General features: G+C 43.5%; 1 pseudogene; it reads left to right on the top strand.

The window, feature by feature from the left end:
• The first annotated feature begins 6,126 nt into the window (after positions 1-6,126).
• LOC146822564 (uncharacterized) lies at positions 6,127-7,221 on the top strand (annotated as a pseudogene).
• The last annotated feature ends 320 nt before the right edge of the window (positions 7,222-7,541 follow it).

Consider the following 7,541-nt stretch of genomic DNA (forward strand, 5'->3'; position numbering starts at 1 on the left):
AAGCTATATATGGTATGAGATTCATTTTGCGGATGTAGATACATCACTTTAAATGTTGGTTCTATATTTGTCTGCTCAATTACTCTTAATTACATCAATGTGGAGGCCTACTGTACATTTTATAATTACAATTAGGTAGTTGTTATCCAATGTGAAAGCTTTCAAAGAGTGAGTATTCTCTTTAAAATGCTTTAAAACTGGCCCACACAAATGTATGCTTCTATAGGCCAGACGTTCTCGCCATGGCCCTTGTCCTGCCCATGCACCCAACTACCCATTATCAGTGTCCATGTCTGAAAAGCTGCTGACAGATTCAGTGCTGGGATGTGGAGCAGTGAGAGAGAAGAGCCCAGGTACATTTCATTACCAAGGTGAAGTGACATTACTGCAGTTCCCTATATTTTACAGAAGGGGAACCCCTGTAATTCCTTGAGAATAAGGGGACTTAATGATGTATCAAATGCATTCTCATCTAGGATAGGTACCCACACTACTGATAATCTTAACACCATTACTTAAGCATCTAAACTGCCAAATGATTTTATCAGGAGAATAAATGTCATAAATCTTTACCTTATTCACATCACAATGCTGCATTGCAGTGTTGTGATTGTTCTGAGCACTGTGACATGGCGCTCAGCGAGAGGCTGGAGGGGTGGGCATGTTCTCCATGCAGGCTGTAATGCAGCCTGCATCGAAGTGCGCATGACTGTTTTGGGTGGCTGACCAGTCATTGCACACTTTAGGAGTGGGCAAACCACCCCTTCGCTAAGCGACATTTCTCCTTTCATCAAGCCCCACGCTATGAAGCATAGCGGCAGGAAAAGTAGCGATAACCCTTGTTATCACTACTTTCCTTATGCCTGCTTCAGGACTGACTTAGCCATGATATCCTATGGAGGGTGGATATCATGGCTAAGTTTGTGAGTCCCTATCAACTAGCTAACGTGAGAATATCGCTGGGTTTCCAGCGATAATCTCACGTTTGGCAGTTGGCGCTAGGATTTTTATCGCTGAGGAGATAAGCGTTGCTAATAGCACGCTAGCTCAGCGATAAGAATCCACGTTAGCCGGCGATAATTATCCTAACGCTGAGTGCACTTAGCGATAATTATTGCCGGTTGTTGCTGATATGCCCCTAAGTTATTGTCATTTTAAAAAGTAGTGGGTCGACGCTCCCCCACCATAGCAAAGGAGCCGCCACTGTATATTCGTTCATGAGTGGAGGCAATTCTACTATAAAGATAAACAAATCATCAATGTCAAAGGTTGTCTCTTTGCGTAAATTTTTCAGTTTATTTTTTAAAATAGCCTCCCCTATGATTGTCAACACATTATGGCTTATGTCAAGTTCCAGGCCAATTGAGGATAATTGCATCAGGGGCTTGTTTATTTGCAGTTTAGGGGAAAATAAACCATTACATTCCACAGAAAGCCATCCATGGTCAGGTCCTTATTAATGAGCCTCTCGCAATTTGCGACCCCATTGGGAATGGCTGGCCCTCCCAGGGATGGTGGCCTGCTGGGCTCAGCAGACCTCCATGTCTGGGACTGCTTTTCAATAAAGCAGTTTTTGTTCAAATGCAGCCCTTTTTCCTTAAAGGAAAACAGGATGCATTTAAAAAAAAATTATAACAATTGTTGCATTTTGTAAGGGCAGGTAGTGGTCCCTGGGACCACTGCCTACCCCTAAAAAATATTTCCCCTGCATTTACAAAGGGGAAGGGGTCCCTTTGTGACCCATTCCCATTTGCGACTGCATTAACATCCTCTTGAAGAGGCCGGTAAATTGCAAGTGTTTTGCAACCGCAAGTGCGGTAGCAAAACATTTGTACATGGCTTGTTGTGAGTCGCTATTAGGAAGGGAACGCCCCTTCCTAATAGTGAGTTGCAAAACACTATTATTTACGACTCGCAATTAGTACACGGCCCAGAAGAAAATTGCATGCGTTAACAGGTCACAAACTCGTTTGCGCATACACTTTTCTGTTGTACATCTGGCTCGCAGTCTATTAGTATATGTAGCAAGGAACATTTTGCATTCCTGGGGCAGGGACAGTGACCACTATTATCCTGGACCCGGGTCGCGATATGGGCGTGATGAGTAGATTGGATTACATCCCACCCGACCCCTAATATTTCATTTCACAACCCTGGAACTGGTAACTGTAACAAGTAGGGAAAGATGGCGCCCTGGCCCGGAGTGGCGACTGAGAAGCTGATCGATGGTGTCCTGGCCCGGAGTGGCGACTGAGAAGCTGATAGATGGTGTCCTGGCCCGGAGTGGCGACTGAGAAGCTGATCGATGGTGTCCTGGCCCGGAGTGGCGACTGAGAAGCTGATAGATGGTGTCCTGGCCTGGAGTGGCGACTGAGAAGCTGATCAATGGTGTCCTGGCCCGGAGTGGCGACTGAGAAGCTGATAGATGGTGTCCTGGCCCGGAGTGGCGACTGAGAAGCTGATAGATGGTGTCCTGGCCCGGAGTGGCGACTGAGAAGCTGATAGATGGTGTCCTGGCCCGGAGTGGCGACTGAGAAGCTGATCGATGGCTGCTTGTAAAAGAAGAAGCCAAGAAGTGCTTACTGTAAAAGTACGGACCTATTGAGTTTTCCCGTGATATTTGTGTTTTTACGACTGCAGGAAACTTTAACAAAGGGTCACAATCACCCCGCAGTTGCGCTCAATTAAGAAAAGAAATGCAGCGACACAGCTGGCAAGTTTTCACATTGCTATGTGTGACGTTTTCATAATTTCAGCGTAATTATGAGTGACATTTGAACGACTTTGTGTGACACTTTCTCGCAAGCAAAGAAGACAAGGGAAACTTATACATTACAGAAATTGCACTCCTCCTTTGGAGTTCATGAGGGACTATTTTAAAACACTGATAAGTTTGTTGTCTTGACACATGCAATTTGGTATGTCATCAATGCTTAATACAGGCACAGCAATTTATTTTAATTGCACTGCTTCAAGCATGTTTTCTTTAGCTGGAGTTAAAGATTCAAACATAGTTCATTGCAAAAGCTTGCTTTTATTTCATCTGCAACTGTTTTGAGAGGTTTTAGCCTTTTCAAGACCCGCTCAATCACTAATGCCGTTCACCAAGCAGAAACTTGGAGGCGGAGTGCAGTGAGAACTGCAGTTTGTGCTGGTATTCCTACAGCTCGGGTAGAAATTCTACCCGAGTGGCAGCTCGTGCTCCTAAACTTACCCTGCACAATCGCGAGCGGGGAAAAAACTCTGCTGCACTCCACGAGCTCCGTGGAGTGCAGAGTTCAGACAACTCTGCAAACACTGCAAACGGAGCGAAATTTACTGTCCAGGTCCAGCAGAAATCCTAGTAAAATGCAGGTCGTATCATCCCTTCTTGCCAAATACTATTAATGTTGTATATTAACTTGTCAAAACTCATAAATTACCAGAGCTGAGCAGTCGACTCAACTAGTGAGCTCTTCCTTTCAGCATGCCGATGGAGGCAGTCACATCTTTTGATATCCTGCCTCCCTTTGTAGAGATGCCTGTGCAACATCCTCTGCTCTCCCAATAGTCACACATCAAGACAGGCAGTGGTGCGCTCATAAACATAATTGCCCCTGTGCCTCACTAGTGAGTTCCTGTCGGCAAATGGACACATTTACATGACACCAATTTCACGTGCTGCAGCTGGCTTGGGCTGAGTGACTCTCAGCAGCAAAATGCAGCCATCCAATGCAGTTGATCCCCCAGGATCCCCCAGGACAGCGCGATCCGTTGTTCTGATGAAAGTAAAACTTTTGAAAGGGCTGGCAGCACTGCACAATCTGTGTGCAGTCTGTACAGTGCACTAACGCTGGCAGGCTTGCAGCGCATGGTCCACATGCTCTGTTTGCTAGAATGCTTCAGCAGCGCTCCTCACTTGCTAATCTGCCTTAGTGCCATCAGTGTCAGAAGGCGCTATGAATGTGTGACTAAGCATTTCACAGTAGTGATGCAGACCACAACACTAAAATGCGGTGATCTCATACCTGATACGTGGTACTGCAGCAAGTCTACAACCACGGTGTGTGCTTTCAGCTGTTTCTGAAAGCACACGTCATGTTTGTAGACTGGCCGCATTTCTTATCTTAATAGAGCGCGCCTGCAGGGCAGATTGATTTGAAAAACAGAAAATCAGGAGCCTAAAATCAGGCTTTAATTATAATTGTAATAGGAGCTCAGCTGCAGTGTAGATCGTGTGTCTTTGTGAACGTATTCATGTTAATCACAGCGCCCGCCATACATGAATACTTTCTCAGAGGCATCTGCCCCCCAGCTGCTCTCCTATTACAATTATAACTGATGTAATTATAAAATTGACCTAAATGAAAGTGGAGCTAGCTTTATAAAATCACCACAGGGATTTTGCCTTACCACCTAAACATGTTTTGTTTTTAAATTTGAGGTAAAGCAATTAGGAAAAACTTTTGGAATTTAAAAGTAAAAAATACCTCACATCTAGCAACCAGATTTTTTGTGAATACAGCATGCTTTGAGAAGGTTGGGAAATTATTCTTCACCCTCTATTTAAATATGTCCTGAGCATGTGATAACAAATACACACAGGGGAACAGGTGAATATGCAAGAGCGAAAGTGATATTAAATGATTGCCTGGGATCACACAGTTTGGTCAAGCGGACCACATTGTGCAATTCAATTCAGCCACTAAACCTACATGCTTCCCTACAACCCCCTTAACACCTCCCAAGTCCCTGAACACTACTCTGCTGGCAGCAGTGCGGCCCTCTGTCACACCACGAACAAACATATGTGGCTGCTAGGAAAATATTTGTGAGTACCCATGGTCTATTGTAATTGTGGTTACAGGCAAATGTGTGTGAATGAGACGTATAGCTGTTAAAACAAGACATGGCAAAAGGTAAACAAAATGCAGGTGAGTGGGTGTATTGGGTAGGGGGTTAGTGAAGTGAAGGTGATACAAGAAAATAGAAGTGTAGGAGAAGCAATTTATTTTTAATGAGAAAGTCTTTTTCATGTCTTTTGCACTCCACTTGCTCTATCATGTCCAAGTGGGACCTTTGATGGCTTGTGTGTGGGTCAGTCCTAGTTCACCCGGCTCAACCACTTGTGCAGTTTGAATGCCAGGGAAGAGCTGCGTCACAGAAGGTGTAACGCTCAATCCAGATTTAAAAACCAGTTTAGAGTGGTGGATGCTGATAATGAAGCACATGGACACGTGTCTGTTTGGCCTAAACTGGAATCCCAGGTAACTATTTGGTCGCTTTTCATATTGGAGTCTCTGGAACAGTCTCATTCATTGTTTGTAACTCTTCGAGCGTTTGCTAACCATCTTGTCTTTAATTGCAGGTTTGCAATCTGTAAGGTATTTGGATTTGAATGGCCAGGCGTGAGTACATTTAAAACAAGGTAATTCTGTTTCTGTTCCTCATTGGATTGGGTGTTGCTGGGTAACTAGATTCACAATCTGCACCCTATTTCTATTGCAGGTTTGTGAGACCATACTATGGATACAATTGCACAGGCCGACGTAAGTGCAGGCAGAAAGAACAGGTAATTGTGTTGTAGAGTTAAAGTGGTGCATCTTGTACAGTGTTGCATAACATACCTTACCTATGTTTTTTTCTGTTGCAGGTTTCGCAGACAATACCACACACATTTGAACAGGCATTCGTGAGTACAAGCAGAACAGGTAATTGTTTAGTAGAGTTAAACTGCGGTGCATCTTGTACATTGTAGTATAACAACATACCTTACTCATGTTTTCTTCCGTTGCAAGTTTTGCAGATAGTACCACAAACACACTTGAACGGGCATACGTGTGTACAAGCATAATAACAGGTAATTGTTTTAGTAGAGTTCCCTTGTGGTGCACATGATTTATTTCTGTATCACAATGGGCTGTAACAAACTATACAATTATTGCAGGCTGTTAGGAGAGTGCTACATATAAGGTTAGAAAGGCAGGGCAGATTTCAGACAAATCCAGGTAATTACATTCTATGTTATGCTAGAGATGCCTCTACTATGTGACAGATTGCATTGATGAGCACATGCATAAACTTTAGCCATGTTCTTTTATTTTGCAGGCTTTGTGGTATAGCAGAATGAAAATTGTTAGCACGAAAATGTTTAACTGCAAAGCTATAACTTCTGTAGAGTGTGGTGTTTCACCACAAAGGAAGAAATGTTGCCTTGTATTCAAGGAGGAGTGGATGAAAGGAATTGTGGAGGCTGAGACACAGAAATCACGAAGCAAGGTTTGCGTGCAACTCAGGGAACTATTTCAATACAGTCCAGACATGGGCTTGATTTGCAAAGCATGTGCCGAAGCCAAGATTGTTGGGGACTTTTCTACAGGGAAGAAACGGAGTGATGGCTGGAAACTGGATTACATGAAACGCCATCTAATTAGCAAAGTTCACAAGTCTGCCATGGTGATATTGAGAAACAGAAGTGGTGCTGCCAGGTTTGGTTTTGGAGTGCGGGCAATGCTGACGGAAACTGCCTCTGACAAATCAAACAGAATGGAAGTGGCTGAATGAAAAAGATCTATGCCTGAGGAGATAAAGATTCTCATCAACAACGTGTTGCTGGCAGTCAAGATGAAGACTTCAATGTTATCTGTACAAGACATCCATGACCACCTAGCTTTCTATGTCAAGATACCAGACAGCTGGAGGAGCAAGAACTATGCCTTTGAGTTCCTTGAGGCCATCAATAGCGTGATACACTGTGAAGCTATGGCAGAACTTTGGCACACTTTGTATCACACATTGATATTTGATGAGAGCATAGATATTTCTGTTACAAAAATGCTCATCCTGTACTTCAAGTTCCGACCTGTAACCTCACCAGAGCACAAAACACTGTTTGGGGGCATAGTGAAGCTGACTAGTTGTAATACTGAGGCTATCACTACTGCCGTGAAAGAATTCTGCGCTGCCAATGAACTGGACCTCATGAAAATGGTCATGTTCACATCCGATGGTGTGTCTGTGATGTTGGGTAAGAATAATGATGTTGCTACTTGCCTTAAACAATGCATTCCTCATCTAGTTGAGCAGCATTCTGCCTCTCATCAAGAAGATTTGGGAGTTGATGATGCCTGGAAGAGGGTTCAGATGATTAAAGAGATAGAGACATTATTGAGGACTGTCTACACTGTATTCTCAGATCTCCTTCAAGGAAGTCCAAGTAGGATGAAATTGCATCTGTTATAGAATGTGAAGTGATCTCGTTTCGACCACTGAATGTAGTCCGATGTCTTGAAAGGCATTTTGCAGTTGGTGCACTAATTCGTAATCACGAGGCTGTTCTTCAGTACTTTGAGCGTGACTAAGTTGAGGAGAATGATCCAGTTGCTAAACATATTTACAAAAAGCTATCATACTCAAACTACCATATTTCCCTTGCAGTACTTAATGAAATTCATGGGTGAATTTGCTTTTGCAAACTGTTCCAAAAAAGTTCTTTGACTACTGTTGAAACTGTACAGTATGCAAGAGCAAGATTGGCCAAATTAAGGAACAGTACAGGAACA

The sequence above is a fragment of the Triturus cristatus genome, chromosome 6 (assembly GCF_964204655.1).
Source record: "Triturus cristatus chromosome 6, aTriCri1.1, whole genome shotgun sequence".
NCBI lineage: Eukaryota > Metazoa > Chordata > Amphibia > Caudata > Salamandridae > Triturus > Triturus cristatus.